Source organism: Crinia signifera, chromosome 1, assembly GCF_055691185.1.
Source record: "Crinia signifera chromosome 1, ASM5569118v1, whole genome shotgun sequence".
NCBI lineage: Eukaryota > Metazoa > Chordata > Amphibia > Anura > Myobatrachidae > Crinia > Crinia signifera.
Window position 1 is genome coordinate 393,368,591 of NC_139217.1, and position 21,881 is coordinate 393,390,471.

The 21,881-nt window shown below is 44.4% G+C and overlaps 1 long non-coding RNA gene across 2 annotated transcripts in view; it reads right to left on the bottom strand.

The window, feature by feature from the left end:
* Positions 1-21,881, bottom strand: part of LOC146031218 (uncharacterized) — a 292,751-nt gene that overhangs the window by 180,902 nt on the left and 89,968 nt on the right. For both annotated transcript variants that reach the window (XR_014456700.1, XR_014456694.1), the window contains exon 2: positions 5,386-5,551. This is a non-coding gene — a long non-coding RNA (uncharacterized LOC146031218). The remainder of the gene's footprint in view (positions 1-5,385; positions 5,552-21,881) is intronic.

Sequence of the window (21,881 nt, forward strand, 5' to 3'; positions counted from 1 at the left end):
TTCCCTTATCTCAAAATATCTCTTTGTTCTTCACAAGGTCTAAGTCTATCATCCACACTCGCTCCTATTCCCTGATTGCAGGACTTCTTTGGGCTGCACCCACCCTGTGGAATGCCCTCCCACACACAAAAAGAATCTTCTCTAGTCTCCGAACTTTCAAGCATTCCCTAAAAGCTTAGCAGATTCCAGAACCGCCCACATAATCTTCATAAAATTTACTATCCAACCCACACATACAGTATCCTCACATATTTTCTCTCTCTTCAATTTCCCCATTACATGTATGCGGGGCAGAACTTAGAAGTAAGTGTCTGTCAATCAGGGGCATAACAGACCCCAACTGTTGCTTTAGTGTCTGCACCTGCAACTCTGTTGGATACATGGATACATGAAAGTAGGATTTATGCTACCATTATCACCTGCTATACCCTCGCACTGAAGCCTGACTTTCTATAGCGCTGGTTTTATTCAATTGTGGTCTCATCACATGTAATACTATGCACAAATCACATCTCATTGCATCACATGGCATGGGTGCTTGTACAATGGAATATAGCATCGCATCGCATTTGGTGCCATGTGATCCTATGCGATATTTCATTGTATAAGCACTCCTGTGCACTTAATATGGACATCGCATCGCATACCACACCACTATACATGGTACGCAATGCGATTTTCCTACGCAGAATAGTCCACTAAGCTATTTGCTTAGTGGGCGCCGTGCTAGGAAACAAGTACCTTTTTTAGTGCTTAGACAAATGACAAATGTGTTACTGTTATATTTTGTGTTTTCTAGATCTGACTTTTAACAGAACAAAAATAGGTATAATTGCCATCTAAGAGAGCCTATATGAAAAGAAATCCAGGTGTAGACCAATTATTAGTTTCCAATGAATCTATACTGATGAATTAAGAAATGTCTGCTCCCAAATAGGTATTTCTGATTACCAGAAAACAGAAAAATGATTAATAAATTACAAAAAGGAGCCGAAACTATATTGCTTAAAACCAGTGAGTGAAATTCATTATCTTGCAAATAATTAACTTACTGTACATTGACATCTTTTAAAACAATCGCAAACATGTAAATTAGAACAATCACCTAGCAGTAAAAAAAATTGTACTTTGAGCTTCCATTAGTGATTTATGAATAATTTATCTATCGCCTAAGAGAATACCTTTCTTGGCCCTTATTTCTCAATGTGTTTCTATTTATATTTGGTTTGTTGCATGTTCGCTCTTTCATTTGTTACAGACATCCTTACCAAAACAAATAAATGAAGAGTTTTTTCACATTTTTTTTAATATGCTTGTCAAATATACATTAGGCTAAACATTATGAGATATGTTACTTTTTGAGAGAACAATGCTTGTATGATTTATGCTAAACATATGTCGGAACATATGCAAAAGTTTTTGTCTTTTGGTAAATCATGCATCTTCAGTTGTATTGCTGAAAAACTTTAAGCCAATATGTTATAATACCTTTGAATTCCCCAGCATTGAGCAGTTTTGTTTGCCACTGCTTGCTTACTGCTATACTTAATGATACAGCAATGCATATCAGATGTTAACTATTTAAGGCGTAAGTGCCAATTATTTTCAATTACACCTTATGTCTGTGATGAAATCATATTTTGTGGAGAAATGCGGCAGTTTCATATATAACAGTATACCAGAATTACAATGTCTTGTCCAGCAGTATTGGTCCAAATGATTATTAAAAGCTTTCAGCAAGCACTTTTGGCAGGTAGTATAATCATAATTGGCAAGTCTTTTAATTCAAATATTTCCATTTGTTTAGTGTATCTGTAAAGCGCAGAGTTGTACCATTTTCATAAATATATCACTTATCCATCTTTGCTGTTATCTGTTGTATCCATTTTTTAATCCAGATCAACTACACATTTTTTTTTATAACAGCTGGTCTTCTGTGATATCCTTGGATTTCCATATTCAACAGACTACAGTGAATGGTGGACAAAAATATATATACAGGTTGAGTATCCCTTATCCGAAATGCTCGGGCCAGGAGAATTTTGGATAACGGATTATTCCGTATTTCAGAATATTTTAATATTTCAGTGATGTATTTTGAAGTATCTTGCAATTATGTTGTATAAGCACATCAACCACACGAAATACACACAAATATATTTTATTTGTTCAAAAAACAAGGTTTCAAAACATGAAACAAAATTTGTGTACTATATCAGATACAGAATTTTAATGTAAAAGCAATAATTTTCTTGAACATATATAGTGCCAGTTATATATCATGTCCTCAGTAGTGCTGTTACATATGTCCCAAATAAGTTTTTAGCCCCAAAATTTTTTTTTTCACTTTCTGGAATGTATGGTTTTCGGAATAATTCGGATAACGGATATTCGGATACGGGATACCCAACCTGTAGTAAGCAAAGGTTCTGGAGCAATAATGCCTGCTAATGAGAGGTCAGAGTGGAATGGTAAAACTGGATCAAGAAGGCAACTGTAATAAAACTTAGCATCTTTGAATGCACAGCTAAGTCGGACCTGGATTTCTAAAACTGCACCCTGCCTTCTCTCAGTGGTTTATATATCTGTGGGTGGCCATGCAATGGCTTGGAGAATGTTTACTTGGCAACCATTACTTTGATTTAAATATTGCATTGTTCAAATGCCACAGTCTACTGGAGTGTTGCTGCTAACCATGTGGATCCTTTATAGAAACATCTAAAAATTGTCTGGGTCCAGCAGGATAAAGTAATTTCACAAAGTTAACTTCAGCTCAGTCTGGTTTCATACATATGACAAATGCCTTGACATCAGTATCCGGATCTTAATCTTCAGAGACCCTTTTGGATGTGGCGAAAAATTTGCAACATGAAGGATGTGCCTACATGTGCATACTATAAAAGTATATTGGGCCAACAGAACAAATGTATTCTTTGTATTATGATACAGTTTTAATTATCGGTAGTGTCATTTTGTTATAACTCTGATGTATGTACTTTGGGTTTACCAAATTTGTTTTCAAATATTTGATTTTTTGAATATAGATGTTTTAGACTGATCTGTATAAATATACTGTAGTTGTCACCGCTTGTGGCACACAGTTCTTGTGTATTTATAAAAAGTTACTACACATGAACGTAGAAGTATTTAAGCAGTGTTTTTTAAACTTGGTCCGCTGGATCCAAAGCAGTTCTTGTTTTCCAAGTCACCTGTGGATCTTTAAAATGTGACAGTTGGCAATGCTCCAGTGCCAGCTACATACTGTATTAACTAGTCTGGTATTTCTCAACCTCAGTCATCAGGACCCTAACACTTCACATTTTCCAAAGCACCTAGATGTGCACAGATGTATTGCCAACTGTCACTACTTGAAGTTCTTCAAGTAATCTGGAAACACAGAACTTTTTGGGTCCTGAGTTTGGGAACAGCTACTTTACATTTTACATTTAAATTTGTACAAATTTACACAAATAAATATACAAGTTCTACTGACAACCTTGTCCTTTGTATACTTATTTGCCATTTATTCAGAAATCTGTAATATCAAAGGTATATCCTAAACTCTGCTTATTACAGCAAAAGCTAAGCTGTTTTCCACTACACCATATGTTCACTATCTCAGTCCTCAGTCCTTTTAGGTTTGGTCTAAATGCTGATTATGGTTTGTACCCCTGGATGTTTTTTCCAGTAAATGTTTGTCCACATTTATCTTAAGTGTATTTAATGTGTCTGCCCACACTACCTCCTCCGGAAGGGCGGTCCATAACCTTACTGCCCTAACCTTTCCTCCTAATGGTATGGAATCTGCTGTCCTAGTCTATGCCCTCAAAGCATCAGGGTACCCGATAGTTCATTATATTAACCCCTGATATACTGTATTTGTACATGTTAAGCACAAAATCACAGGGAATATAATTGACTCCACTTATGGCTCTTTTAAAATCTGTCAGCGACTAATGAATACACCGGTGTATCTGCTTGGAGACTTCGAAAACATCAACTGTTTGAGTTTTTGAGGTCCGAGTTTGAAACAGTCTAGACTTAAGTTGAGGTTGTCGTCACTACTCATATTTTACATTCCTGCTTCATTGTTCAAAGTTTTTCGAATGTATATCCGCAAATGAAAATAAGTTATGTTTGAACATGAGTTTAATAGAGATAAATGAGAGGACCGGCACACATGAGCACGTACATTATGCAATGAAAATGTAATGTAGATGTAAAAATCACTCTTGCTAGTGATTGTTGTTGGCTTGTTATTTTGCCATCTGCTATCATTTTATTTGTATTACACTAAAGTCCAAGCCAAGACTTTTCTTGGCTTCTCTAACAATACGGTTAGATTTTATTTAGGGAAATAATTTTAGTTAGGATCATTGCCAAGATTACATTATTTAGTTGCACTGGTGTCTTGGCTGGAACATATTTAAACTAATTTTATTTTGTTGTCTAAAATTTCAGATAAGCAATGGCCCATATTTATGAAAATGAAGACATTCTTTTTGTAATGCATAATTAGAGGAGCCAATATATTTTTGAGAAACTTGAAAACTTCCACTATAGTTAAGTATAATAAGCTTTTCATCCAATTATTATTATTATTATTATTATTATTATTATTGTTTTGATATGTTGCCACAAGTTGTCCACAGCACCATGCAAAGTACATAGACAGTATGATTCAAACAAGAAAAAAACTGTACCTACAATATGTAACATACTGTAGCACTCCCTCGCTCCATTAGATTCTCCACGACCTTGCAAAGCTTCAAACGGGCACTGAAAACTCACCTTTTCATCAAAGCGTACCCTTCCACTGCGTGAACTAGCTGGTTCTCCGACCCCTTGCCTTTTTATATCCTGCTATCTAGCCACCACCCACTTGCTTGCACCTCTTGTAATCTGTCTGTCTCCCCTTCCTACTAGATTATAAGCTCCTCCGAGCAGGGCCCTCTTCCCTCCTGTTGTCAAAGCCCTCTTCTCTTCTAATTTCACTCACAGCTCTCCTATACTCAAACACTGAGTGACCATCTTCGTCTGCATACTCATCTCCATCATTGGCCTCAATCCTCTTATAGTATGTTTTTTGAGTCCTCACTACTTATATTTAAGCTGTAATGTGTATTGAACTGTGGCGCTCTTTATTTGTACTCTATTTTTGTTATTTATTCAATGTTATGCCAAGTTTTGTCTCCCTGTATTGTTCCTTTGTACGGCACTGCAAAACACTTGTGGCGCCTTATAAATAACATTATAAAAATAATAATAGTAGCAGGACAAAGAAATGCTTTATAAAAATTGCTGCATCAGCATTCATAATAGTCAAATAAGCAGCAGGGCTGTAGAACACTAGAGTTATCAAAATTAGCAGAGACTTAGACATACCTGTAATACATTTAGTAAGGAGCCGGGATATCCAGGAGGAAAGAGCAGAGAGACGGATTGTGATACAATTTAGCAGAGAGGCTGGAAGTTCATGAGAGGAGAGGTAAATCAGTGTCATCAGCATAAAGATGAATTTGGAGGCTGCCAAAAGAGATGATGTCATCATCTAGAAAGGATGTAAAGAGGGAGAATAGGAGAGTTTAAAGAATATAGCAATCGGGGTTTCCAAATGAATATGTGCGTGTTTTTTTTGGGGGGGGGGGGGGGCAGAGTCATTGCAAGAAATGGAGAAAGTGTAGGCAGTGAGGTAGGAAGACAGCCGGGTAAGGCAGTATCAGACACGCTTCGGGCTTGGTGGCTCCCTGCGTTTGCCAATCTATATAAAATCAACTCCACGCCGGCGTGGATAGTGGGGTTATGAAAAGGTAGGAGGACGTGTACCGCTGCGCTCGCCATGCTTCGGGTTGGCGTTGATAGTGGGGTGGTGTTAACAATGGGGTGGCATTTAACATAGTCATTCCCCATCAGGGTGGGTATACAATTAAAAATCGGGTCTGGGGGGGGCATTTAACATGGGAATAAGCCCAAATCGGCCATGATCGCGTCGCATCGCATCGCATGCCATTATAATGGCATGCGATGCGACGTGATATTAAAATTGTATGCCCCCACCTGGGAAAAGCCTACAATCGGGTCCCATCGCATGCCATCGCATATCTTAATTAGTGGCATGCGATGCGATGCGATGTGATGGGGGCCGTGATAATACACAAGTACCAAAAAAGCTAATAAATTAGGAAAGTTATTCACACAAAGATAAGTAAGTAAGTATCTGATATGTCTTCTTTGATTACTAAACACTAATAATAACTTTTCATTTTTGCTACACCTCCAACACACTAATAACTGGAAGGGTTTGCAAGAGCTAAAAAAAGCTATAATTATTGAACAAAAATAGTCACTCCATTTGATAACAAGTCCTGAATATCTTCTTCTACCAAGATACAGATGGATTATTCTACAGATGAAATTAGATGATCCAAGCAAATTACAGTATCATTACATTAGAATAACCATGTACCTGTACAGGCTAAGTACTAGGAGTTACCGCTAAATAGTCCTCTAATAGGGATAACAATAGTCCCCCCCCCACCCCACCTCAGAACTGAAGCGTTTTAAAATAAATTTGCAGCAGAAAATAACAAATAAAATACAAAATATATTGTGTATATAAATGCAGAATAAACTCAGAGTACAGTAGGTGTTTGAAGACATAAATCATAATTTCTTTCCATTTGTGTAGTGTAGTAATCTGTCCTGTAAATAGGAAAAAACACAACAGTGCGCTATGTTTTTGAATACTGATTAAGGTAATTGCAACACTACTCACCTTAAAGCGTATTGATTGATGTAGAAAGTGCAAATTGAAGTTGAAATCAATATAAAACATCACTTAACATTTATGCAATTGTAAATGCATTTTCAACTACATTTGAAGTTATGGCACAATGATTATATTATTGTTATTTTATCATTGTTTTAGAAATATTTTTTTAAACGGAGGATCCAAAAATAAAAAATCAGTTGACAAATATTTCATATTAAAACAATCTAGAGAGCTCACTATCTGAAGAAGCTGCTAAGACCCTAGGGAGGCGTAGAAATGCGTCATACTTCACATTATACTCTGCTGAGCGTCCATCTTTCTGGTGATTACCACGGCATCCCCCCTGCATACCTGCTGATACCATCACCCCTCAGAAATTGGTTGATCCGGGGTGCCTCATCAAGAATCCCTCAGACCCAGAGCCTGCACTACCAATAAGGACTACAAATCTTATCCAATTGGGGTGACCTCTCTTGAACTCTCTTGTTTCATTTTTAAAATCTTTTTTTTCTGTCTGACCAGACAAGGGGATAGAGAGCATTTGTTTGGAATAGTGGACACATTTGATTGGAATTTTTATTAAACATCAAATCAAAGTTGAACTAACTCCTTCTATATTCAACAAATCCAATTATAGTAACCTTCACAGGACTAATGCTGGCCACACATCAGACCAACTTTTCTCCAACCATTCAACTAGTTGGTTGGATGGAATAAAAACCTGGTACTGGATAGGAGCAAATGTAATATGTAATTAAGTCATTTGTTTCCCAAATCGGAAAATGGACAACAATTCTCACTCAGGCAATGTACTGTAGTTGGACCTATTTGATTTAAGTCACCCATATGTTTTATTACTCAGAACTTGACGCAAACTAGAAATAAATGACTCGGACACAAATAACTGGACTCGTAATGACTCAGACAACTGCATAAATTGGAAAATTAAGGTCACAGCCAAAATTTATTCAATCGAATCGCTGGAATGAAATAATTAATCAAAAAGTGGCCAAGCAGCATGGCCCCTCGGTAATAGCTTATGCATAATGAAATAAATGGGCGTGGCCATAACCACAACCTGCATGACCTAACCGAGTAGCTCAATTTTCCCTTAATTGGCAGAGCACTGGTCCTCCCCTAAGATAGTGACCGGCTCGCTACTCTCAACGGGGAAATGCTAGTCAATTTCTGTCATGCTAATCTCTTTCCAACCGAGGAGCCATGCTCTCCGCCAAAACAAGGCCGCCAAAGAAAGGCCGAATTCCGTCACTTAGCCAAATCACCTCTCCCCATCCAGCGCTCCCAATAAGGCTGTGACAAACAGCTTCATACCATCTCTGTTCAAATGAACTCCATCTGCTCTATAGAGCTCCACTGCCTCATACTTAATCTCCGGGTGCTTGATCGCAAATCCCCCAATGCTCCCCACAAACTTGGACACTGCTGCATTAAGCTTCTTTCTCACCCTATCCAAGGCAGCTCCTCCTTGTGTCCCTCTCCATACCCTCCTCGGAATCACCTCCGACCAAAATAAACTCACTTCCGACCATCTTTCTTTTATCCTCTGGAGATCATTCTTTATCGCCAGAATTAATTCCATGCCCTTGCATGACAGTCATTGCCTCCAGTGTGAATAATTAGCACATCTGGAGCACCCCACTTCGCTTCTGAGGCCAGTAGCAAATCCCATAACCTAAACCAACAAAGCCCCCTTATCCCAATCCATCTCACCCTAGTAGCCCCTTTTGACCTAACTTGATGCTTTCCTGCCCAATAGACATAAGAATGTCCCACAATCCACACCCTACCCACCACATCAGCCAAACCTATAAAATAATTATATAAAACAGCATTAGAAACTTATAATATACATTTATGCAACGGCAACTAGCCAGGTAAAGTGAACTCAGTTGTTTAGGCTACCCTGATGGATGTGAACAACACAAAACCTCAGATTTTAAGAGGAGAAAAGTGAAACGCCATCCAATCCCCCTTGATAAAAGGCAGGCGGCTTATGGCCCTGGGTTACTTAAAGAACAAACTCGCCAGGAGCGCGCTCTCTATAACCTATCCTCTCTTAAGTAAGACTTGTAAGCTGAGGATTTCCAACGCCCCAAGCGCTTTATTGATTCCTCTGACACGCCTGACGCTGCTGCGCAAGTTGCTGCTCCTATTCTGAAAGAATGAGTGCCATACTCCTCTTCCGGCAAACCTAGGGCTATTAAGCATTTCTTAAATACGTTAGCGAATTGAAATTTAGTTAGCGGAAACTGGTCCCTATGAATTAGCCGCTGGGCTCCCCCGAGAGGCCTAATTGCAGCGAACCTGTTCGCCTGCTCAACTGGACAGATCTCCTTTCTCTCCTCTGCTCTTGAAACGTTCCAAAATTAGGTCCTTTTTTAATCAAAAAATTTCCTCTCAAAACTTCTGTGAATGAGCAAGACTTATTTCTTGCCACCAACTCCCCTACCCTAAATGCCCCAAAAAAGGCTAAGACGAATGCCAAACTAAATAATGTTGCCTCAAACTCATCTACCGCTACACCTGCTACTGCCGTAACTAACTCCTGAAGTAAACTTGGATCAATCGGTCTTCTCAAATCGCCCTCCCCCTTCTGCTCTCTGGCCCAGCCTTTTAATGCTTTGGCTAACAAAAATTACTTAGTTGGGTCCCTAACCCCCTTTAATTTTGAGAAGTAGGCAATTCCCACTAACACTCCAGACATTGCGGCCCTAGACCTCCCCTCCTGATGGCATGCCCAAACAAACTCTAAAATATCCTCCTCTTTTGACTTACCCTCACCCCACCTTGCTGTAAAAACCGACCATACGTTCCAAGCAGCTGTATAAGCTCTCAGCGTACCTGGGGCCAACGCCTTCAGAGCTAAGCCTTCAATGCCGGCTCGATGATCTGCCATAAATGAACAGGACAAGTCACACCCTCAGGATCCGCTGTGGGGGCCAACCTCCTAAACCTATCCCATTGAAACCTGGATAAAGCATCCGCTATCTCATTTTCCACACCTGGAACATGCCTCGCCGAAAATGAAATATTTTCCTGTAAACAATGCAGAATAAGATGCCTAAACAGCCTCAACACCCTAGGGCAATCCGACCTCTGATTGTTTATTGAGTAAACCACCCCTAAATTATCACACCAAAAAACTATATTATTATCAGAAATCTGCAACGCCCATAGCTCCACTGCCACTATTATCGGAAACAGCTCTAAAAGCAACATGCTACTCGTGAGCCCCCTCAACCTCCACGACTCTGGCCATGCCTCAGCACACCAATGACCTTTGAAAAAGGCCCCACATCCAATCGCTCCCGACGCATCAGTAAATAATTGCAATTCTGCGTTCTTCACTAACTTCTGTGAAATCCTGACCCCATTAAACTCCCTCACAAACTGAAGCCAAACTCTCATATCCTCCTTTAATTCACCCGAAATTCTCACTAGATGATGAGGCTTCTTAACCCCAGCCGTTGCCCTCTCCAATCTGCGGCAAAAAACCCTGCCCATTGGGATAACCCTACAAGCAAAATTTAATAGGCCTAACAACGACTGCAACTGCTTTAATGACACTTTCCTAGTGGCCAAAAAGTTCTCCAACTGTTACTCAAACCGCTTAACCTTTTCCTCCGGAAACCTGTAGACACCCAATTCCATATCTATTTCGATGCCCAAATACGATAACCTACTGCCTTGTCCCTCCGTTTTCTCCTCAGCGATAGGAACCCCCAAAACCTTAAATAACGCCTTAACTGAAAAAAGCAACTCCCCACATACCCCACTATCCTCTGGACCCATCAACAAAAAATCATCTAGATAATGCGTTACCCCTTGCTGCTTACAACCCGCCTTAATGCACCATTGTAAAAAACTACTAAAACTTTCAAAAAAGGAACATGAAACCGAACAACCCATCAGCAAACATTTATCGATATAAAATCCATCCTCTAACTTAAACCCCATATATTTGAACAACTCCGGATGCAGCGGCAAAATCCTGAATGCTGACTTAATATCCACTTTCGCCATCAGGGCTCCCCTGCCATAACCTTGCACCAAACCCAAAGCCTGCTCAAACAACTCATAGCTGACACTACAGACTCTCTGATCCAAAGCATCGTTCACCGACCCCCCTTCTGGATACGACAAATGTTGTATCAACCTATATTTCCCAGGTTCCCTCTTAGGTACCACCCCCAGCGGAGACACACATAGATCCGCAATCGGGGGTTACTTAAAAGGCCCTATCATCCTCCCCAAGCTCACCTCACTCTCCACCTTTTTCCTTACAACCTCTGGGAAATCTCTAGCTGACCTCAAGTTCCTACTTGCCGATGCAATCACCCTATCCACAACTGGTAGACGAAAACCCACTGAAAAACCTTCTAACAAAAAGGCTGCTTCCTCCCTAAGAGGATAGAGCCTCAACCATCTTTTTAACTCCTCCAAACGAATTGGGGACTCTGCCTTGTCTAACATTGTGCCTACCTTCTCCCCTCCTGGCTGTCTGCCCTCCAGGCCTTGTGGACTCTTTTGCTGGGTGACTACCGTTGCAGAGCATGCATACGTGTCTATATTTGCACCCTGCCCCTCTTGCGCACTGCGCATTTTTGAAGGCGTAGCACCTTCCTCTCCCGGGTGTGTTAAACCCGGGCTTGCTAAGAAAGGGCTGCTTACGCCCCAAACCTGCTTCACTCACACCCCTCGTCTGCTGGGTAACCTCCAACCAAACTTCTACATCTTTAAAACCAAAACTAAAAACTTTTTGGCCGTCCTGCTTTTTTCTAAACAACTCATAGTATTGCCTCCAAGCATTCATCCTTCCCGTCAAATACATGTTATGAACTAAATGAAAATATTTGAACATATTCATATGTTCAGATGGCCTGGTTTCTGTATAACAGGCCGCAAACACATAAGCCCCTGCCAGCCAATTCGCATACGACCTCCTAGCCTCCTCAGCTGCTGGGCCCCTGGCTTTTGCTGCATCCAACGCTGACTTTGCCTCATGCGTTATTGCAAACATGTAAACAAAACGACCCTTCTTTATCTTATCTCTGATCTTTGATCTCAAACCCCTTAAAATTGCTGTATTAGAGCAATGGGTACTCTTTACCTAGAACGGCGCCCGCGATTGGAATCGCGGGCGTCGGGGGTAAAAAATCGCGGTCATCGCGGGTAAATCGTGGGTACATAAAAATCGGGTGCCCGCGATGACCGCGATTTTCCCATAGGGAACAATGTTAAAAAGGCTGATTGACCGCGATTTTAATGTAAAATGCCTCAATGCCCGTGATTTGGACATAGGAATCAATGTTAAATGGGCTACAGAGCCCAAATAGGCACAATTAACCCTTAAATGTCCCCCCAATTTTTTAACGCCACCCCACGATCCACGTCAACCCGAAGCGTGGCGAGCGCAGCGAGCCCACGAGGGGCGGCGGTACGCGTCCTCCGACCTTTTCATGCCCTACTATCCACGTCGGCGTGGAGTTGAGAATAGAATAGTGTGGCGAGCGCAGCGAGCCACCGAGGCCCGAAGCGTGGCGAGCGCAGCGATACGCGGATACCTTCACAGGTAAACGCGTCCCTTCGCGGACTTCACAGGTGTCCGCGTCGCCACGGACACCTGTGAAGCCCGCGAGGGGACGCGTATAACTGTGAAGGTATCCGCGTGCGCTCGCCACGCTTCGGGCCTCGGTGGCTCGCTGCGCTCGCCACACTATTCTATTCTCAACTCCACGCTGACGTGGATAGTAGGGCATGAAAAGGTCGGAGGACGCGTACCGCCGCCCCTCGCGGGCTCGCTGCGCTCGCCACGCTTCCGGTTGGCGTGGATCGTGGGGTGGCGTTAAAAATTTGGGGGGACATTTAAGGGTTAATTGTGCCTATTTGGGCTCTGTAGCCCATTTAACATTGATTACTATGTCCAAATCGCGGCCATTGAAGCATTGAATGTAAAATCGCGGTCACCACTAAATTTAACATTGACCCCTATGGGAAATCGCGGTGATCGCGGGCATCGCGTCGCGGCCGTTAATGTACTGCCCGCGATGCCCGCGATGGGCGCCCTTCTAGGTAAAGAGTACCGAGCAATGCCCTACCTTAGCTGCGCTGCTGGCTACGCTCTTAGAACTTCCTGCTCTCTTCTTCATCCCTCTAATTTTTTGCGCAAAATATTTCATGAGCTTGTGCGGCCTGCCATCTGAGCTTGATGAGTCAGTGGAACTGTCTGTATGAGACCCTGCTCTATCAAGCTGTGCTGCTTGTGACATCTCACCTGCTCCAGCTGACGAAGGCCCTGCTTGCTCATCGGCTCCTGCCGCACGTCCCTCATTGCGCAGTGTGCCCACTGCAATTTGACTCAACGATTCTAACACATCAGAAACACTTCCTGGCCCCGTGCCCACCGGAACCACCTGAGAAGGAATGCTTAAAGATACCGAGTTTAATACATTCTCCGTGACAACATTGGACACAACAGCTTCCCCCAAAACCTCAGCACCTCCTTCAATGTCCCCACTTGACGCAGCCTGCTGTGCTGCTGCCGCAACATTTGGTGGCCTGACCACAGGGGGTGGCGGGGGGTTGGCGGGGGGGGGGGATTGCAAAATATTTTGCTGTCCCAGGTTAGTAACTCCCTGGTGGCCACCCACCCCATAAAATCCTGCCACTGCCTGCCCGTAGCCCATGTTGTAAGCCCACGTCTGCTGACCCTGGCTACCCGGGTTAATACCCCTCCATGCCTGTCCTGCGTGCTGATAAGTTGGCTGCTTCGGGTTCCCCCACTGCGGCCACACCGCCAACTGACCCTGCATGCTTTGCTGGATAAAAGGCACATTACAATATGGTGACCAACCCCCAAACTGTGCTGCCTGAGCCTCAGCAGGATTCTCTGACATCCCACTGAACTCCTGCAACGCTGTAGGCAGAGCCACATGCACCGGCCTCTGCACCAACACCGGAGTAGCCGGCGGTGGTGCAAACAATGCTAGTGGTGATGACCTCACCCTTACTACTGACGTGAAAGCACCCCTTACTGACTGAGGTGATTGCCAATCATCGATTCTAACGCTTGCCTGGCTGCGCACAGGAGACAGGTTCACCAATTGAACCTGCTGCTGCATGTCCCCAGCCCCTGAGGCTGTAGGAATGCCCCCTGCATTCTGGCCCCTTGCAGACAAAATGTCCACTGGAGACAAGGGGGCGGGGCTAGCTGCCATTTCAATGCCCCCACTGACAGACCTATTTTCTGCCATGATGGGGCTACCCCCCCTACTGGCATCCCCGCTGCGGTGCGCCCCCCTTTCCAACCAGGCCTGTAGGCCCGAAGGTGAAGGGGCCGGGCACGGCATCCCTATGATGACCGCTGCCATTACACCCGCTCCCTGCATGTCAGGGCGGGCAGCCGCCCACCCTGCTGACCTGCTGCGCCCGCGCGCCCTCCCTCTGGCTCCCGCTGCGCTAACAGCAGGAGTCGGGACCTGGCGCGAACCCCCCATGGCTGCTGCGAGCCACGCTCCCCGCATGGCGCGGGAGGCGGCCGCTGACTGGAGAGGCCTAGCCACCTCAGCCAGCCACTGGGGAGGGGGAGCGCTGCGGCGAGGACGCGACATCACCACTACCTACAGAAAAATTACTACTCTAAATGCCGTGGCAATACACCACAAATGGCTCACTTTTATTTAAGGCTGAGTGAAAATGAAAAATAGACAGAATACAAGAAAATATTAGAGAGACAGGTTAAGAAGAGAACAGGGATAAGGTAGAGAACCAGAAAGAATATGCAGGATAGGAATAATAAAGAAAAGACAGCTAATAAAAGCACACTTAGCCTAGTCAGACTCCAAAGGACAGCAGTCTCCTGGGAATCCAAAAATGTCAAGAGGAATAATTTACTTCAGCCAGAGCTTATATAAACTCCTAAGCTCCACCCCCTACCCTGCTGTCACTGGCTAGCTGACCTAACTGACACCCAATGGACACCTTTGACTAAAATACCAATCACAGAGAAGCTAACTATTTCTTCCTACAAAAACAGGGTGCTTATCTCTTCTCAAGCTTAGGTAAGCTTTCGATTCTATTAAACAATTTCACTGAATGTTTTTGTCCATTCTCCTGAGTTTGTGAGCAAATTGCTTATTGGCATTTGCCCCCATACAGTACCAGATTTTCAGTCCAACCAACCATCTAGTTGGATGGTTGGAGGAACTTTGGTCTGATGTGTGGCCAGCATAACCCTATTAACCCCATCAATTCACTAATGAGACCATGATACTCCTTTGTATCTTTTAAACTAATCATATACAGATCTAATAAGTTCTTTATTTTTGTATTTTTATACATGTTTCGTACTGTCATTTTCACTGGCCAGTGTGTTTTAGTATATGAAACATTTATGTTCTTTTATTATTTTATATTGTTTCAAGCGCGGTCTATGTTTCAAGGTGGAAACCGGCGCTTTTCCCTGTCAACCCAAAAATGCTATTGAATCCACTAATGGTGGTAGATTAATATATACCAATATACGCAGAGGAGAAATTAAAACATAACCAGTCTAGAAGATAATGCCCTTGCATATAGGGTTCAGGCAGCGTGGAGGGGAGATGCCAATTCCCAGTGTAACAACAAAGAAAGAGATATATGTGGATACACGCGCTAGAAACATGTATAAATAAAAAGGTTTAAGAATTTATTAAACAAATATATTTCGCTGGCCAGTGATACTAAACAATATTAAAAACAGATATACATATAATATTAATAGCTCGTTTGTTATTTGATAAAAACAGCCAATAGCTTGTTAATATGCAATCTCCTAGGATGCTTTAGGTCCAAGTATAATTTCATAAGTTCTGCCGACCATGCGTCGACATTTTTAGTGGGATCCCAGTATTTTGCTGGCTGCTGACTGACCAGCTACTATTAAGTGTAGTGCTGGGTTGCAATATCACAGTACTTGCTTTTTGCAGACAGGTAAAGGATCGTATTCTGGTGCTCCAGAAGGAATGGTGAGGGTAGCATACAGTCATATGACGTGTTTCTCCGCCTCCTGTAAGATGTCAGCGGCTTCATCAGATAGAATCTGCTGACACCTTACAGGAGGCGGAGAAACGTATCCAATTATAGTAACTACACCAGCACTACACTTAATAGTAGCTGGTCAGTCAGCAGCCAGCAAAATACTGGGATCCCACTAAAAATGTCGACGCATGGTCGGCAGAACTTATGAAATTATACTTGGACCTAAACCATCCTAGGAGATTGCATATTAACAAGCTATTGGCTGTTTTTATCAAAGAACAAACCAGCTATTAATATTATATGTATATCTGTTTTTAATATCGCGTTCTATATTTTTCTTTTTTCTACATTTGATCTTTATGGTAATGGATATTTCCCTATACCAACGCTGCTAGAACCTTCTGTGCGCTACTATACATCTCCAAAGTGGTCTTTATTTATATGTATAGTTCTTGTGTCCAGTTGTAAATATGGTCCACACCTCAACATTAACTAAGAAGTGACATTTGTGTTGTTGGTATATAGCGCCAATTTTTTTCTTCTTTATTTTTTTCTTCTTGTTTCACTCTAGTGGTAGCATGAGACTGAGTCTACAACCCACACAAGTGGCTCAGGTAGTGCAGCTCATCCAGGATGGCACATCAATGCGAGCTGTGGCAAGAAGGTTTGCTGTGTCTATCAGCGTAGTGCCAGAGCATGGAGGCACTACCAGGAGACAGGCCAATACACCCAGAGATGTGGAGGAGGCCATAGGAGGGCAACAACCCAACAGCAGGACCGCTACCTCCTCCTTTGTGCAAGGAGGAACAGGAGGAGCACTGCCAGAGCCCTGCAAAATGACCTCCAGCAGGCCACAAATGTGCATGTGTCATCTCAAATGGTCAGAAACAGACTACATATGAGGGCCCGACGTCCACAGGTGGGGGTTGTGCTCACAGCCCAACACCATGCAGGATGTTTAGCATTTGCCAGAGAACACCAAGATTGGCAAATTTGCCACTGGTGCCCTGTGCTCTTCACAGATGACAGCAGGTTCACACTGTGCCAATGTGACAGAGTTTGGAGACGCCAATGAGAATATTCTGCTGCCTGCAACATCCTCCAGCATGATCGGTTTGGCAGTGGGTCAGCAATGGTGTGGGGTGGCATTTCTTTGGGGGGCCGCACAGCCCTCCATGTGCTTGCCAGAGGTAGCCTGACTGCCATCAGGTACCGAGATGAGATCCTCAGACCCCTTGTGAGACCATATGCTAGTGCGGTTGGCCCTGGGTTCCTCCTAATGCAAGACAATGCCAGACCTCATGTGGCTGGAGTGTGTGAGCAGTGCCTGCAAGACGAAGGCATTGATGCTTTGGACTGGACCACCCGTTCCCCAGACCTGAATCCAATTGAGCACATCTGGAACATCAGGTCTTGCTCCATCCACCAACACCACATTGCACCACAGACTGTCCAGAAGTTGGCAGAAGCTTTAGTCCAGGTCTGGGAGGAGATCCCTCAGGAGACCATCCGCCACCTCATCAGGAGCATGCCCAGGCATTGTAGGGAGGTCATACAGGCACGTGGAGGCCACACACTTCTGAGCCTTATTTTGACTTGTTTTAAGGACATTACATCAAAGTTGGATCAGCCTATAGTGTGTTTTTACACTTTATTTTTGAGGGGGGCTCCAAATACAGACCTCCATGGGTTAATACATTTGATTTCCATTAATAATTTGTGTGTGATTTTGTTGTCAACACATTCAACTATGTAAAGAGCAAAGTATTTAATAAGAATATTTAATTAATTCCAGTGGCGTAAGTATGTCCAAGTTGCCCGGAGGCAAGATGAATATTGGTGCCCCCCCCCCACACACACACACACACAATGTTATTCAAAATATATATAGTCTGTTATGAAATATATATATTATATACTGTATATGTATACAGAGCGAGAGAGAGAACACAAAAATATTTCAGAACTCAGCCACAGAAGCGATTTTGATGGCTTTCAATTAATGGTTTTAAACTGGCAGTGGTGAAGAGGTGCCCCCTTGAGAGCAGGAGCCCGGCGGCAGATGACTCCATTGCCTCCCAGAGTTCTGCCTCTGATTAATTCAGATCTAGGATGTGTTATGTTAGTGTACCCATTATTTTTTTGAGCAGTGTATATATATAGAATACGAAGAGGCCGGCACTCAGGTCTGGGGATGGATGTCAAATGGATTTGCTCCGGTGCAGTGCATTCCCTGAACTGACGACGGGGCCCCCGAGCTCCGAAACGTTTTGATCCCTGCACAAGGAATAAATATTCCTGCTGTTTTCACCACGAATCAGCCTCCGAGTGCCGCTTATTTCTGCCGTATATATATATAAATATATATATATATATATATATATATATATACACTGCTTCTACTTGCACTACTGTCTATATATATATATATATATATATATATATATATATATATATATATATATATATATATATATATATATATATATATATAGACAGTGGTGCAAGTAGAAAAAACGACCTAGTGGTACTGTGCTGCGCCTTTGGCGCGCAGTGAAAAATGGGCGTGGTCGGGGGTGGTTATATAACACGAGGGGGGGGTGGCTACATGACAAAACTTTAGAACACAATGACATTTTTGTTTTGGCTAGTGCATTGCTTCCTGCACAGAAAATGTAGGAGCTAGATAAACTACAAACAGGGATATTGCGTGCCGAAGGTAGTGTGGCCCACCGAGCCCGAAGCGTGGTGAGCCCAGCGAGGGGACGCGTAAAACTTAGTAAATAGCTTAGTGGGTGCCCAACTAACATATAAGTACCTTAATGCCTGTTATGCGTCACACGCCCAATACATATTATACATGCCATAATGCCCATTGTGTTGCTGCTGCACAACTGATGCCCATTACTAATATGCCCCCACAGTGCCACACATTTGCCCCCATAGTTCCAAGTATGCCCCCACAGTGCCAGATATCATATGCCCCAGTGCCAGATATCATATGCCCCCACAGTGCCACACATATATATGCCCCCACAGTGCTAAGTATGCCCCCCAGTGCCAGATATGCCCCCACAGTGTTCTGAAACAGCAAACACACGGGATAACCCCCTCCCTCCACCTATTCCCCCTTATGCCAAGCAATGAGACTCCAGAAGCAGCAGCTATAGTGCCCACTAGTATCTCCCCCTCTTACCATGATTATAGTGTGGTTCCTGTGCTCAGCTGTGCCGCTGGCCAGTGCCTCTGCTGCTGCCTCGTATTGCTTGTGTTGGGGGTGGTGGTACCGCTGCTGCTTGCTGACTCCAGCACCACGAAGGGGAGTGCATCGCGCGTCTCTCCTTCCCCGGCTTCACTGTGACTGGGCCGTCAGTCAATCATATCTCGCGGGCTGGCACCTGATTTCCTGCCGACCCATGAGCTCTGATTGGCTGACAGCCCAGTCAGGGTGACATAGGGAGGAGAAGAAGAGACGCGCAATGCGCTCCCCTCCGAAGATAATCAGCTGTGGCGGGGCTGCGGAGGCCACGCCCCCCGCCACTTACATATGCGCGCACGCGCATTGCACGGTTCGGGGGTATTTGTTATGGCGGTACGGGGAACATAGATAGATAGATAGATAGAGAGATAGATAGATAGATAGATAGATAGATAGATAGATAGATAGATAGATAGTGGCTATGAGCGGCACTCCCAGCTCCCAATGAGAAGAAGCAGTCAGGTTAAATGCAATGTTTCAATGTCCTTTATTGGACATTTTCACCAGGCTTAAAACATATAACACAAACACGTACTTTTATACGTGGTGATGGGCGCACTTCTCTGACAAGCCTGAAGCCGGTACCTGACGTGCGTTGGCGGCATGACGTCACAGCGTGATCGATAGGGACGGGGAAATGACCGCTGTCTACTATGCTTATGGAGTATATAAAAGTACATGTTTGTGTTGTTTATCCTTTATCTGTGTGTGCTGTCCCTTTATTAAATATGGGATGAAGGGCACAAATATAGAGTTTGCAGGAGGGCACCGGACACCCTAGCACCGGCCCTGAGTACAGAGAAACTGCATGGAACACAGAATGATTACAGCAAAGAGTGTTTCCACCACAGTGTGTCAGCACAGAAGCTAGTGAGTGTTTCCAGCACAGTGTCAGCACAGAAGCTAGTGAGTATTTCCAGCACAGTGTGTCAGCACAGAAGCTAGTGAGTGTTTCCAGCGCAGTGTGTCAGCACAGAAGCTAGTGAGTGTTTCCAGCACAGTGTGTCAGCACCGAAGCTAGTGACTATTTCCATCACAGTGTGTCAGCACAGAAGCTAGTGTTTCCAGCACAGTGTGTCAGCACAGAAGCTAGTGAGTGTTTCCAGAACAGTGTGTCAGCACAGAAGCTAGTGAGTGTTTCCAGCACAGTGTGCCAGCACAGAAGCTAGTGAGTGTTTCCAGCACAGTGTGCCAGCACAGAAGCTAGTGAGTGTTTCCAGCACAGTGTGTCAGCACAGAAGCTAGTGGGTGTTTCCAGCACAGTGTGTCAGCACCGAAGCTAGTGACTATTTCCATCACAGTGTGTCAGCACAGAAGCTAGTGTTTCCAGCACAGTGTGTCAGCACAGAAGCTAGTGAGTGTTTCCAGAACAGTGTGTCAGCACAGAAGCTAGTGAGTGTTTCCAGCACAGTGTGCCAGCACAGAAGCTAGTGAGTGTTTCCAGCACAGTGTGCCAGCACAGAAGCTAGTGAGTGTTTCCAGCACAGTGGGTCAGCACAGAAGCTAGTGAGTGTTTCCAGCACAGTGTGCCAGCACAGAAGCTAGTGAGTGTTTCCAGCACAGTGTGCCAGCACAGAAGCTAGGGAGTGTTTCCAGCACAGTGTGTCAGCACAGAAGCTAGTGAGTGTTTCCAGCACAGTGTGTCAGCACAGAAGCTAGTGAGTGTTTCCAGCACAGTGTGTCAGCACAGAAGCTAGTTAGTGTTTCCAGCACAGTGTGTCAGCACATAAGCTAGTGAGTGTTTCCAGCACAGTGTGACAGTGTGTCAGCACAGAAGCTAGTGAGTGTTTCCAGCACAGTGTGTCAGCCCAGAGACTGATTAGTAAGAATCATGGGTACTCTTTACCTAGAACGGTGCCCGCGATTAGCATCGCGGGCGTCGGGGGTAAAAAATCGCGGGCATCGCGGGTACATAAAAAACGGGTGCGACGCGATGCCCGCAATGCCCGCGATGCCGGCGATTTTCCCATAGGGATCAATGTTAAAAGTCAGATTGGACGCGATTTTAGTGTTAAATGCCTCAATGCCCGCGATTTTTACATAGGAAACAATGTTAAATGGGCCACAGAGCCCTAATAGTCCCCCTGAAGTCTTAAATGGGCCCCACAATTTTTAACGCCACCCCGCGATCAACGTGAACCCGAAGCGTGGCGAGCACAGCGAGCCCGCGAGGGGCGGCGGTACGCGTCCTCCGACCTTTTCATACCCCTACTATCCACGTCGGCGTGGAGTGTAGAATAGAATAGTGTGGCGAGCGCAGCGAGCCACCGAGCCCGAAGCGTGGCGAGCGCAGCGAGCCCCGCGAGGGGACGCGGATACCTTCACAGTTATACGCGTCCCCTCGCGGGCTTCACAGGTGTCCGTGGTGACGCGCTTACCTGTGAAGCCCGCGAGGGGACGCGCTTACCTGTGAAGGTATCCGCGTCCGCTCTCCACGCTTCGGGCTCGGTGGCTCGCTGCGCTCCCCACACTATTCTATTCTCAACTCCACGCCAACGTGGATAGTGGGGGTATGAAAAGGTCGGAGGACGCGTACCGCCGCCCCTCGCGGGCTCGCTGCGCTCGCCACGCTTCGGGTTGACGTTGATCGTGGGGTGCCGTTAAAAATTGTGGGGGCCATTTCAGACTTCAGGGGGACTATTAGGGCTCTGTGGCCCATTTAACATTGTTTCCTATGGAAAAATCGCGGGGATTGAGGCATTGAACACTAAAATCACGTCCAATCTGACTTTTAACATTGGTCCCTATGGGAAATCGCGGCCATCGCGGGCATGGCATCGCACCCGTTTTTTAGTGCATTCGATGGTCGCG